General features: G+C 38.7%; 1 long non-coding RNA gene across 1 annotated transcript; it reads right to left on the bottom strand.

Annotated features, from left to right (window-relative positions):
* Positions 1-502: 502 nt before the first annotated feature.
* Positions 503-14,012, bottom strand: LOC126094607 (uncharacterized). Its single transcript, XR_007521855.1, has 3 exons — positions 13,878-14,012; positions 13,646-13,755; positions 503-530 (listed from the first exon to the last, which is right to left on the bottom strand). It is a non-coding gene; the product is annotated as an uncharacterized LOC126094607 (long non-coding RNA).
* Between the last annotated feature and the right edge of the window lie 416 nt (positions 14,013-14,428).

The raw sequence follows: 14,428 nt of genomic DNA, 5'->3' as shown, positions 1-14,428 counted from the left end.
GCACCAGTGATACTCATGTTATCAAGTAAGCACCTGTGCCAACTAGAAGAACCAAGCACTAACAAAGAACATTACATATCAGTTATTTACAACTGCTCTTGGTTCCAACCCTTGACATGTTATAAATCATTGTTGTGTAAATTTTCAATAATTAGTATTTCACACTTCACAGCAAAATCTTTATATTAGTCCTTTCATCACCTGGCATACAATGCATTTTAGTCAAACCTCTAACCCTTTATGCACTGAGACTGTAATATACGAGAAGCAACTGAGTTATACTTCCACAATTTTAAATATAAATTCAGGTTTTTATTATGGTTCTCATTCATACAAATGCACCCACGAATATGGTATGAAACATATTTTACATTTTATTTTATTCCACGATCATTACACACTGTAGCTGTGCATTACTGGACAGCTATGACAAAAACAGAATGCTAAATGCCATGACGACACAGCAAACTGCTACATAAGGACTCTTCCTCTCACCAATTCGAGCACATTTCCAGAATGTACCCAACAATCTGAAACAAACCAGAACTATGTAAGACAACTGCTCGTTGCAATATAATGCACAGACCAAAAATTTAGTTATAAAAACTGAAGTAACTATCCTCATAAGGACACTAAAGCATCTTATTTTCTCTGATTTATTACAAGAGTATGAAGGAAAAATTAAACTATTTGAAGTAAGTAGAATACAGCTATATGCTAGAAACAAACAAATTCAATGACCGACTGGACCTTCATGTGTTGGAACAGAATGTATGGAAAAAAGTAACAAACACAACAAGTCACCTTTGCCTTGTCATTTATACATAGGGTCAACACTGTTCTCCATACTCCATAATTTCAGTAATATAACAAACTGATAAGCTTAGTCAAGCAACCCCTTACAAATACTAAATTCAAGCCATGATTCTCTGCAAAGGACCACAACCATTTGAAATTAAAAGCAGGATTCTGGACAAGGAACTACTGTGCCACATATCACCCATGCCCTTTATGTAAGTCAAGGGTGGAAAAATGTACTACAAAAATTGGAATAAATAACCGAATCAAACTAGGTACCAAAAACATAGGTATTCAGATTAAGTGCCTGGATTTTGTAGATGATCCAGCTATTTCTGCTAAGATTGAAAATTCAGCCATTATTCTATTAAATCTTTTTTTTTTAAATATATGAAGTTCAGATATTTAAATAACATGAAGTAATTAAAATCTATTGATTTCCCAAAGATGTAAATGATGTATGAATCATATGGACTGAGATGGCACACCAACATTGCAAAGGCACACAGTACAGGGTGGGGAAATTAAAAGTGGTCAGACAAGTGGGTGCCACTTGTTGCAGCACCAACATCTGAAAGAGTTGTTAACGAAGTAATCTGAAATTTCCTGGCAGATTAAAACTGTGTGCTGGACTAAGACTTGAACTCAGGACCGAAATCAGGACCTTTGCCATTGAAAGGCAAAGGTCCCGAGTTTGAGTGTCAGTCCAGCACACAGTTTTAAACTGCCAAAAAATTTCATATCAGTGAGCACTCTGCCGCAGAGTGAAAATTTCATTCTGGAAACACCCCCCCCCCCCCCCCCCCGGCTGTGGCCAAGCCATGTCTCTGCAATATCCTTTCTTCCAGAAGTGCTAGTCTTGCAAGGTTCACAGGAGAGCTTCTGTGAAATTCAGAAGGTAGGAGAAGAGATAGTGGCGGAAGTAAAGCTGTGAAGACAGTGTGAGTCATGCTTGGTTACCTCAGTTGGTAGAGGACTTGTATGTGAAAGGCAAAAGTCCTGAGTTCTAGTCTTGGCCCAGCACACAATTTTAATCTGCCAGGAAATTTCATATCAGTGTACACTCTGCTGCAAAGTGAAAATTTTATTCTGGAAGCATCCCCCAGGCTGTGACTAAGCCATGTCTCCGTAGTATCCTTTCTTCCACAAGGGCTAGTCTTGCAAGGTTCACAGGAGACCTTCTGCGAATTTTGGAAGGTAGGAGACAAAGTTCATTTTGAAAGGTAAGAGACAAAGTACTGGTGGAAGTAAATTTGTGGGGATGGGTCGCAAGTCGTGCTTGGATAGCTTGGTGGTGGAGCACTTGCCCATGAAAGGCAAAAATCCCGAGTTCAAGTTTCAGTCTGGCACACAGTTTTAATCCGCCAGGAAGTTTCATATCAGTGCACACTCCATTGCAGAGTGAAAATCTCATTCAAGATCAGTCTGGTCATGGCCCTAGCTGGCCACCCAGGTCACCTGATCTGTCACTGTGCAGTTACTTTTCATGGGGAGTGCTCAAGTCTAGGGCATATTGTAGCAGCCCTCATAGTCTTCAATAACTGCAGTAGAACATTTTAGATGAGGCTCCAGCATTCCAGCTTCGATCAGTGTTCAGGAACTTGCTGACCAGGGCCCGAAAGTGTCAGAGAGATGAATGGTGGTCATTTCAACATCTACTATAGTTAGGTTATTACTTTCCCCAGCTGTGTATCTTTGTGCTCTGTAACTTTGTTCTCTGGATCCCTTTTATTTGCCCCATCACGTACAACACAAAAGCTCCAGGCATGTAAATTCATGAATGAGACACTATAACAATATATAAAATAAAGTTAAGACAACCACTCGCCTTTAGTGGACTGATATGTCAAGCATAGAAACAAGTAACAGAAAACAGTACTCACACTAGCTTTCAAGCTCTTGCTCTTTCTCTAATAAAAGTGCACCCATTATAACAACAACCACACAGTAACCCAGTCATACACTCCCACAGCCACTGGGAGATTGATCACTAATTATCTATTATTGAAAGCAGTTGCCTGGGCTGATGGAAGTGGTGCAGGGGTAGTGAAGGATGTGTGATGCAACGGGGGGTAGTGGGACAGACTAAGGTAGGTCTTTCGACAGATGGTTCAATGGCTGCACAGCATGATGACAGGAGTTCAGAGGGTAGAGCATATATGAGAGAGAGAGAGAGAGAGAGAGAGAGAGAGAGAGGGGGGGGGGGTAAAGATGATGAATTAAATAATCTCAATGTTATCCAATGCCACCACTTCTCATACACTTCACTTCACTAGTGTATTTCACTTTTCCTCAATATTACATTTTCGAACATTTTGATATGTGAAAGAGATAAGAATGCTATCTGTGGTCATATGCAACACTGATACATGAACAGAATGTAGTCCACTGTTTAATGGGATTACTGCACTGATTACACAATACATTAATAGTCTAATGAGGTTTGTGGTTGACAACATGCACTTCTTTTCAATAGGTAACCACGAGTGTTCAATACAGATAAGAATCACAACATGGCCTTCTATACTGTTCAGGAAAGGTATCAGATACAAAACAATATTATAACAGAAGAACTTAATACATACCGCATAAAAGAAAGGAAAAAAAATAGAGCAAGGATGCACAATAAAATGGAAACAACATACCAGCAGAATGGGTGGAGTGGGAGGCAGCAAATTAGTTAAACAGGTTATCCATTAAAAAAAAATAGGACACAGAGATGTAGCTCAACTGAGGAACAAATGGCTTCAGTAAAGACAGAACAGGCTGTAAGATTGCTCCATGAAGTGAAGAAGATGGAAAGCGTGTTTTACTCTCCACAATAAATTTTAAGCAGGCTACCACAAGAAATTATGCATGTTCTTTCAGTAGTTCATTCATGCAGAAAAAAAATTAATTTGCCACTGTTACTACAATTTATTTATATATTTATTTACTCTTTTATTCACAGTCTGGTAACCATCTTCCTATTTCATGCATCATGGGCAGCTTGCTTGTTGGTTGCTATAAGTGTAACTAAATTGTCCATATGACTGATGAAAGTGTACATTGTGCAATATGTTGTTGAAGATTATGAGAGAAGGGAGTGATTGAAAGTAATTACCACCACACAGTAAGGAAAACCATCACCAAATGTCCTGGTATTCTTCAACAGTATCAAGAGTATACTACAGACTCACACAAGTATAACCACACACTTTCACTTGACAAAACAATGCCAATTTTTTGCAAATCATCATGACCATGAGAAAAGTCACACACAATTTATTTTGTAGCAAATCACTGTTTGTGGGTTACAGTTCTGCCAAAGAATACCTCGCTCCTGAATTTTATTGTATATCAACACAAATAAATCTGTGCCTTTAAGAATTTATGGAAGATACCATTGTCCTTTGCATAATCTACAGCCGGTTTGTAGTAAATTGCCATTTGCAATTTAGTTACTGCAGCAGCTATTCTAACTAACTAACCTATCACGTTACATCTATTTTTCCCTTATAAGAGGAGTAGCCCCATATATTATCTGCATTTATCATAAATTAACTCTGTTTTCACATTTGATAACAACTATAACTGAGCTCAAACCATTTTAGAAAACTAGTAATTTTTACCACAGTTTTTGTGTTACCTTAACAGAAATCACAACTTTTTAGCTGAAGAGCTTAAAAGATAATCAACGGGCTTAACTTAAAGTTATTTGTTCAATATCTTGTAATACAATGTACCAGCCAAAATGCAGTCCACTGTGAATGCTGTTCTCAGACACGGGATGAGTTGACTGACGTTTGTAAGCAGGTGGAAATCACCCAGACTACTTTCAAGTGATTGGCAGCTGCTGTGAGTTGGTGTGTTGGAAGGGCTCCACAGAGTAATGTACCCGTGATAACAGTACCAGAAGTACCTCAAGTACTATCCTCTCCTGTGGATCCTGTCTCTTCTGCAGGAAGTACAGGATCTCTCCACTTGATTGCAAGTAGTGTGTCAATGGTAGATCTATGTGACCTGCACAGGATGAATGAGGAGCAAGGAGGACTCACGGTGTTTTACTGATGCCCCAGCCAACAAGAGGCAATGGCCTTGCCACAGTGGATACACCGGTACCCATCAGATCAGCAAAGTTAAGCGCTGTCGGGCATGGCTGGCACTTGGATGGGTGACCATCTGGGCCATCATGTGCAGCTGGCATTTTTCAGTTTACACTTAGCCTCGTGATGCCAACTGAGGAGTTACTCGACCAAATAGTAGTGGCTCCGGTCACAGAAAACGATCGTAACAACTGGGAGAGCAGTGTACTGACCACAGACCCCTCCTATCCACATTCTCAGCTGCGGATGACATGGCCTGAAGATGGAGAGCCAGCCAACAAGTCTGATGTGCTGTCTCTCACTGAAACTCAGCCAGTGGGACTCACTTCATCCATTTTGGGGAAGCCTGTTTTGTATAGTGTTAAGAGGAAGCAAACACAAAAGGGTACGGGCCTATTAACCCTCGGCAGTTCAAACATACAGCAAATTATGGTACCCCTTAGGGAAATGGAACAAGAGACAGGAAAGGATACCAAGTGCAGTCAAGTGCATATGTCCAGTGGGGCCTCATTCAATATGTTGAAGAGGCCATTCCAGCAGTCATTGATGGAACAGGTTGCAACCAACTGCAGGTTGTGGCCCTCATTGGAACAAATGATGTCTGTCATCTGGGCTCTGAGGTCACACTCAGGTCACTTGGACTGGCAGAGAAGGTTGAGAAGACCACCCTTGTGTATGGAATTTCAAGCAAGTTCACAGTTTGTAGCATCTCATAACTGATTGTGGAACTTTGGTTCTGAGTTGAGTGGAAAGACAGAGAGACTTTGAAGGTTCTGTGACAAGGTAGGCTGCGACTTCCCGGACTTGCGCCATAGGGTTGAGAACTGTAGTCCCCCTAAATCAATCAGGTGTGCACTACCCATCAGTGGCTGCTACTCAGGTAGATGACAGTGTGGGGTGCACACAAGGGCTTTTTGACTAAGCAACTCTTAACCCAGTCCAGATAATGACAGCTGTAGATAACCAAGAAGTATCAGTGTAAGATTGAAAGAAATGCCTTCCACAGGTGAGAGTATTAAAATCCTAATGGTAAACTGCCGAAGCATTCACGACAAAGTGAGTGAGTTTGAAGTGCTCATGAAATGCAGTGAAGCTCACACAATACTATGTACAGAAAGATAGTTGAAGCCTGAAACTGGTAAAAGTGAGATTTTTTGGGAACATTTAAGTGTATATCGAAAGGATAGGCAATTGGGAAATGGAGGTAGTGTATTTCTGTTGTAGACAAAAAATTCAAATCCATTGAGTTAGAAATTGAAGCTGCATGTGAGATTGTTTGGGCAAGACTCAGTAAAAAGGCATAAAATGGTAAGTGGATCCTTGTATTGCCCGTTAAGACACATCTCATGATGATGTAAGTAACCCAATCACACTGTAATCAGTAGAGATGCTGAATGAAACACCTTTGACTGTCGAGAGAGACTTTAATCATCCAACAATTAATTTGGAAAATTACCATTTTGTTAGTGGTGGATGTGGTAAGCCATCCAGTGAAACTTTACTAAATATCTTCTCTGAAAACTACCTAGAACACAATTAGCAACACCATTCACAACAGAAATATATTTGCTCTAATGGCGACAAATACACCTGACCTCTTTGAGGATGTCCACATTGAAACTAGTATCAGTGACCATGACGCGTTTGTGGCAACGACAATTAACAAAGTACAAAGGACGACTAAAACGATCAGAAAGATAGATATGTTCAGTAAAGTAGATAAAAAGTCAGTAGTGTCATTATCTCAATGACAAACTTGAAACTTTCAGCACAGGGTAAGAGCATGTAGAGAAACTATGGCTCAAAGTTTAAAAAAATGGTTGACCACACACTGGTTAGAAATTTACCCAGTAGAACAGTTCATAATGGGAGGGGGCGTCCATGATATAGTCACAGTAAGGAAACTTCTAAAGAAACAGACTACTGCATAAAAGGTGTAAAACAAAGCATGGGACTGTAGATAGAGAGATGCTGAATGAAACTCATTTGACTGTCAAGAGAGCAATGTGCGAAGCCTTCAGTGACTACTGCAGCAGAATATTATCAACTGATCTTTCACATAACCCAAATAAATTCTAGTTGTATGTAAAAGCTGTTAGTGGCACCAAATTGTGTGTCCAGTCCCTTGTGAATGAGACATTAACTGAAACTATTGGTAGCAAACCAAAATCTGAAATGCCGAACTCCATTTTCAAATGTTTTTTCACAAAAGAAAACTCAGAATAGCCTGACTTTAACCCTTGTACCACTGAAGAGATGAATGAAATAAGTATTAGTACAAGTGATGATAAGAAACAGCTGAAATCATTAAAACTGAGAAAAGCTCCAGGACCGACGGAATCCCTGTCAGATTCTATAATGAATTTGTGGCTTAGTTAGCCCCTCTTCTAACTACAATCTACAGTACACCCCTCCAACAAAAAACTGTGCCCAGTTCTTGGAAAAGAGCAGAGGTCACACCCATCTACAAGAAGTGTAGTAGAAATGATCCACAAAACTACAGTCCAATATCCCTGACATTGATTTGCTGTAGAATCTTAGAAAATATTTTGAGCTCAAATATGATGAGGTATCTTGAACATAATGATCTCCTCAATACCAACTAGCACAGATTCTGAAAATATCAATCATGTGGGGCCCAACTCGCACTTTTCACATAATATACTGAAAGCTTTGGATCAAGGCAATCAGGTAGATGCTGTATTTCTTGATTTGGTTGGTTGATCTGGGGGAAGGGACCAAACGGCGAGGTCATCGGTCCCATCAGATTAGAGAAGCATGGGGAAGGAAACTGGCCATGCCCTTTCAATGGAACCATCCCGGCATTTGCCTGAAGCAATTTAGAGAAATCTTGGAAAACCTCAATCAGGACGGCCGTGCGTGGATTTGAACCATTGCCCTCCCAAATGTGACTCCAGTGTGCTAACCACTGCACCACCTCGCTCAATGTTCTTGATTTCCAAAAAGCATTTGGCTCAGTACCATATCTACAAGTATTGACAGGAGTATGAATCATATGGGGAATCAAGTGAAATTTTTGAATGGATTGAGGACTTTTTGCTAGGAAGGACATGGCATATTATCTTCGATGGAGAGTCATCAGATCTATAAATAACTTCAGATGTGCCCCAGAGAAGTGTGTTGGGACCCTTGCTGTTCGTGTTGTATATTGATGACCTTGCAAATAATATTAATATTACACATTTGCAGATGTTGCAGTTACCTATAATCAAGTACTTTCTGAAAGAAGCTGCGTGAATGTTCAGTAAGATCTTGATATGATCTAAAATGTTCAGAAATATTCACTAAATGAAAAAAAAGTAGTATCCTACACTAGGGGTTCCCAACAAATTTTCTCGAGGACCCCCTCATCAAGTATGATTGGTACCTTATCTTATCACAGTATCAAGTACCTAAAAAAGCCAAATTAAGAGTCTTTTCATATGTTTTCTAATTTCGGTACTTAGAAATAACACTGACATATTCATTAGGCCTATTGAAAAAATACTGAGCTTAAAACTTTTTCAATTTAGCCATCATTGTTATTGTTAAATTTTTGATCATTGCTCAAAATAAATCTTCAAATCTGGGTGTTTAGTATAACAAACTCCTCAAAAAAATAAAAGTTGAGTATGAACTGAAAATGACAGGAAAAAATTAAAACTGAGTGTATTGGCCTCTCAAGTGTACTATACTTGAGATTGCATTGAGTAGACATATGAAAAATAAGAAAACACTAATTTCACACAAGGTATTACTTATTTGAAAAAATACAGTTACAACGGAGTACTCCATCAGTAATACAGTTAGTTTTAATTTTCAGTTCTTAATAAGATGAGTTCAATTTGACCTTTGAGTCCATTATTTATGAAATATTAGGTTCCAAACTTGAAACTTTCACTCTGAAATCCGACCGCATGTCGAGCCAATTCCTATATTTATTTTTCATGAAACAATGGAAGAAAATGCTTGCTCACACCGATATGTGGCTGCAAATGGAAGGATCTTTTTCATTGCCTTATTTCCAAGTTTCTTGTAGTCCTTGTGTGCTGATGCCCATAAGTCTGTAATTTTATCACCGATGGAAATGTTTATCATCGTACCACAGCTGGACAGATCCACAAGTTTGCTCTTCTTCAGTGACGCTCAGATTTTGTCTATTTCTTCACAGCTGAAGGGATTTCGAATCCATCTGTCGTCAGGGTCAGGTTCAGGGAAATACTCTCTAAAAGTGGTGGCTAGACTGCATAGATGCTCAGCTACATTGGTCTTGATCTGGTCAGGCAAACTCTCCTCTCCTGACTCCAAGAATTATTTTAAAGTAGAAAAGCTAGTTAGTGACTCGTTTTCTATCCTTGACGCCCAGATCTGACACTTTTTGACCATAGCACTAATCTTGTACTCAACTTTGAACATGTCTACATTTCTTCCTTGTAAACTCTAAGTTTAACACATTCAAGTGTTCAAACACATCTGCTAAGTACGCAACTGAGCAAAGCCAAGAGAAGTTAGCGAGAAAACCCGCATACTTTGTGTCAAGAAGGAAGACATGAACCTTGTCTCTAAATTCAAAACATCTTGACAAGATTCTACTTCGAAAAAGCCATCTTACTTCCATATGAATAAGAAGTTGCTCATGCTCACTGCTGATCTATTTACACAACAAAGAAAATAATCTGGATTGCACATGTCTAGTTTTAATGTAGTTGATGATTTGAACTACTTCGTTAAGTATCTTTTGCAAAGGTTCAGGCAATCTTTTGGCTACTAAGGCTTCACAATGGATGCAACAGTGAGTCCATTTCACCTCCAGGGCTACTGCTTTGATACGAGCTAGAAGTCCTGTTTTTTTGCCAGCCATTGACTTTGCTCCATCTGTTGACAAGCCTACACATTTTGTCCAGGTGACATCGTGTTCATTGAGATTATTACTTAATGCAGTAAAAATATCATCTGCTGTTGTATGCAGTAGTTCGCATGAAAAAAGAAAATCTTCGAACACTTGGTCCTCCGGTAAGAATTGTGCGAAAACTAACATTATAGCTTTTTTTGATATGTCTGCACTTTCATCCAGTTGTAGAGCATACATGTCACTCATGCAAAGTCTAGCCAGCAATGTTTCTCAACGTTAACTGCCATATCAGTAAGCCATCTTTGAACAATATTATTTGAGAGCGGGACAGTTACTATTACCTTAGCAGCTGCATCACCTAACATTCTCTTGCAAAGTATTATTGCTGATGGCAGTATAAGTTCCTCAGCAACTGTGTGGTTTTTCCCACATTTAGCAACAAGCTGAGCCACCTCGTACGAAACAAGGGTTGAATTTTCATTTACATTTGCACCACAGTGTTTGGTAATTGTTTTACGAGATGTTTTCAACTCTCCTAATTTATTCTTGAAAAAATCTAATGACTTACTTTTGTACTCTGGGTGCTTTGTTTCAAGATGGCGCCGGAGTTTTGCTGGTTTCATACATTCATTCGAAAGGCTTTCATAGCAAATTACACATTGAGGTTTAGGCTGTTGCTCAGGTCCAGTGAACGTAAAACCGATTTCCAAGTTATCAGAGTTATATTTTCTAATTTTTCCAGTAAGCTTAACACTGATCTTGGAAGGGTTGGGTTCAAGGGACGCCGACGATTTAGGTTCAATGGACACTGACAACTTCGGTTTTAGAGTCACTGACTTGCTTGCTTGCTTGCTTGAACATAAAATGCATCATCTTCCTCTTGACCTGTAGGCCTTTCTCGTTTCAACGAACCACTTTTTAAACAACGGTCCATTTTTAGCTAAGTGAACTGTAGCTTCCGCGAAAAACAACGCTTTACAAACACTACTGTTTTAATACAGAATATTGAATATGTAAACAATACGGTCTGTAAAAGCACTGGCCAAAAATTAACAATGGCCGATTGTCGTCTGAAATGCGAGTTTCTGTGTAAAGTGACTGTCAGTTGTCAGCTGCAAAGAGGCAGCGTGCGCAGTCTAACAGCATAAAGAAGAACTATTTGCCTCCATCTAATTCTAGTTTTGCGCTAGAGTGTGCTAGTGTCAGTTGGCTCTAGAAAGACGCTAGATACAGAAGTTAGAGTTCGCTATAGTTCTGCTCATGCAGGAAGCAGCCAAAACAAAAAAAATCTGTTATCATACGAAATATATTTAATATATTTTTTATTCTAATAGTATCTTGCATACGTGAATGGAATGGGAAGAAACCCTAATAATTGGTCCAATGGGATGCACCCCGCACCATGCACCTCATGGTGATATGCAGGGTATAGATTTAAATTTGTACATTTGGGGGGGGGGGGGGGCAATAGAATGTGCTGTAAGTAATGTTCATATGCCATGTCTCTGTTACCTGCAGGTCGGCGACTGCTTATCCTCATTTTTGTTTGCATAACACTTGAAACCTACTAAAAAAGCCAGAAAAAAGGCTGTTTTGTTCAATAACTGAGGACTAGTACTAGACAAGAATACGTCAAACAAATACAAAATTACTTCGGCATCTTCAACTGAAGTGTCAATAACACATCACCACAAATGCGTGTCAAATATCTGACGGAAGCTTTGAAGAATGCAGTATGTCAATTTCAGCCAGTGTCACTACCAGCCAATTATAAAATCACATGTATTTTACGTATTAAGAGCCCACAGGACTGTAGAGTTTTGACTGCTTGCTTTCTTGACAAATTCCCTAGCTTCACCAACCCTCAACCAAACTTTTACCTTAAAATATAATCTAGATGGGTCAATGGAAGTGTCCAATTACACCTGTCTGCTTAGATGTGGTGAGTGACGTCATTATGGCGCAGTGTTTTTCCAGTTGATTGTGTTTGTAGATTTCGTCTTGTTGTATCTGATGGTGTCCTCTGGTGGTGGATGTGGATGTGCTGAACTTAACTTGTGGTATTGGGTTCATTTGAATTTTGGCTGTCACCGTGCTAATGTGGTTTTGAGCATAGGTACTTGGTATCATCACGTTGACTGTGGAAGTGTTTTCAGTGAGTGATCAAAGTTCTGTTCTGTTTATGTGTTTGACATTTTTGATCTCATTAGTTTTGTGTTTTATGTGTGAGAAGAAGTTTAATTTTTTTATTGCTTTTTTTTGTTAGGTATGATGGTAGGTAGGCGTATGTTCACAAGTGCATCATTATGTTCCGAGATGAGTGATGTCTGTCATACAGTTTCTGCAGATGTTCAGTCTTACTGCTGAATATGCTGGGTGTCACATTTGTGGCGTGGTATGTGTGTGTACCTAGATGGTATAGCCAGCTTTTGTTGACACGTATTTTTTTTTAAATTTTACTGTATAGTAATGTGATGTTTTGTGTGTTGTACATTTATGGTAGCTGATGTAATGAATATGGGGTATTTGTGTTGTAGGTGCTGGTTTTCTCATATTGGTAGCTGCAGTTGAGCTAAATCAGTTAACGGAAATGTCTGGTTCCTGTGGTTTTGTTGGTGTAGGGCAATCCTGTAATTTAATTTTTTTGGATGTTATTTGTTTTGGGGTGGTGGGGTGATTTTTTATTGTCATATATTTAGCTTGTCCCCACCCTAAACCTCCAATTCTCTGCGGTTGTCCCGTTACTTTAATTTTATTTTTGGAGTGAGACATTATTGTATCATTTTTATTTATTTTCATGTTTATTGGTGTGTGTGTGTGTGTGTGTGTGTGTGTAGTGATGCCGTTGTCTGCATTTTGTATACTCTGGAAGTATCTGTTTCCAAAATACTGATGATGTCATGGGTCAAAGCAGGTGGGTGGAATCGGACGCTTCTGTAGTGCCATATAGACCTCATACTATGTTAGATATCAGTCTATCACCAAAACCTAAGACAAAAGATAAAAAAAAAAAAAAAAAAAAAAAAAGTTGTGATGGGAACATCACTGAACAAAGTAGAATGAGTGTAATGTGAACTTCAACACACCTGCTCACAATATTCATTCAAAGAGAAATTGGAAGCAAGCTGTGAGAGCAGCTTGTAATACAATAGACTGAAAGAAATGACCTACATATACCAATACAACACATAAATTACAAGATTTACACATCCTTTTCTATACATGTAGGCAATTGTGCTTGAGAGGACACTTAACAGTTGGCACCAAATGACAGCAGACTTGAGGCAGGGCCTTTCCACATATTTTCATGCAGCTTTGCTGTCTAATGAACTATGGAATTTTGGAAAATCATCTATAGAGACAACCACGAAGTAATGGAAATAGATGAAACAACAAGAATGTATGACACCACATCAAGCATAGATATCATAATTTTTTCTAAGGACATATGTGTGTCAACCTAATGTTACGTATCCATCTGTAAATCCTAGTGGGTCTGCACACGCATGAACTGAATCTTTATAGTCCAACAAAAATAAAAGTTAGTAATTTTAATGTGTAACCTAAGAGTTATTTTTTAAACAGAAATATAGCAGACTAATAGAAAACTGCCATCGTCTCACAACAATGGAAACTTTTATAATTTTTGTTCTTTCAGCGCAAACATGAGTGTGGGCCCTATATGTTGCAAATACAAGATTTGAAAATATTTGTGTTGTATAGATTGAGATCGCCCCAAGGGAATTTTTGTTGCCATATACCCACAAATTGATTACTTACATGCTTCACCTATAGTTTGGACAAACTTATTCTGATACAGTACAATACACGATACATATAACTTAACATTTCCCTCTCTTTTTTACACATAGCATGTAACTATTCCAACCATATCGAAGCAGCTACTTACCCGACTTTATTCCTGTCAAGCAAACTTGGGAATATTCCACGAATATAAGCACATGTACATATTAACAGTAAAACGACTGTCAAAAGGCTTTGAAAATTAAACAGCGCCGACTGAAATAAAAACATAAACGGAAACACAAAGTGAATATTTCACACATAATATAGAATTCGAATAATTGTTCACACAGCGTTATACCATTTTTTTTCTCTTTATGGCGCTACAGCCCACTCACAGTTCATAAAAAATCAGGTCTTTTCATATCACTGCTGAATATGTAAACCCATGATTCATAACTCATCTTAAAGTCATGCCACACGTACATAAACAACACACAAGCACACCGCTTAATTTATTGATATATTATCTTTGGATTATTTTTTTTTTCTAACATAAGCCAAGTTGCCACATGCTTTTAAAGTGGCGCCAATGCCAGTGGCCTGAAGATTCAAACTACAGTGGCGGTGAGATTTGACTATCCATATGCGGTTGTCGAAGTTCTCGTGGAGTCCCTTTTTATAGATGTGAATCGAAATCATATGAATGGGCTTCTAGTGGGTCGTTGTAGTCTACACGGATAGTTTATCCTGTGCAGCTCTCATTACCTCTGTATAATAAATATTTCATTTATTTATTTGTTTACTTATTTATTGCGACTTTTGACCTGCAGGCCATACAGCCACCGCCCAGCGTTTTGGAGTTTTTCAGAATAATGTTGCACTTATCAAAGAATCTCATGATTAGTTTTAAAACTGCTATCAAAGGTAGTTGGTACTGTATAGTAGT

Source organism: Schistocerca cancellata, chromosome 8 (assembly GCF_023864275.1).
Source record: "Schistocerca cancellata isolate TAMUIC-IGC-003103 chromosome 8, iqSchCanc2.1, whole genome shotgun sequence".
Taxonomy (NCBI): Eukaryota; Metazoa; Arthropoda; class Insecta; order Orthoptera; family Acrididae; genus Schistocerca; species Schistocerca cancellata.
Note: the sequence above shows the minus strand (reverse complement) of the source record. Positions and strands in the feature narration are given on the sequence as shown.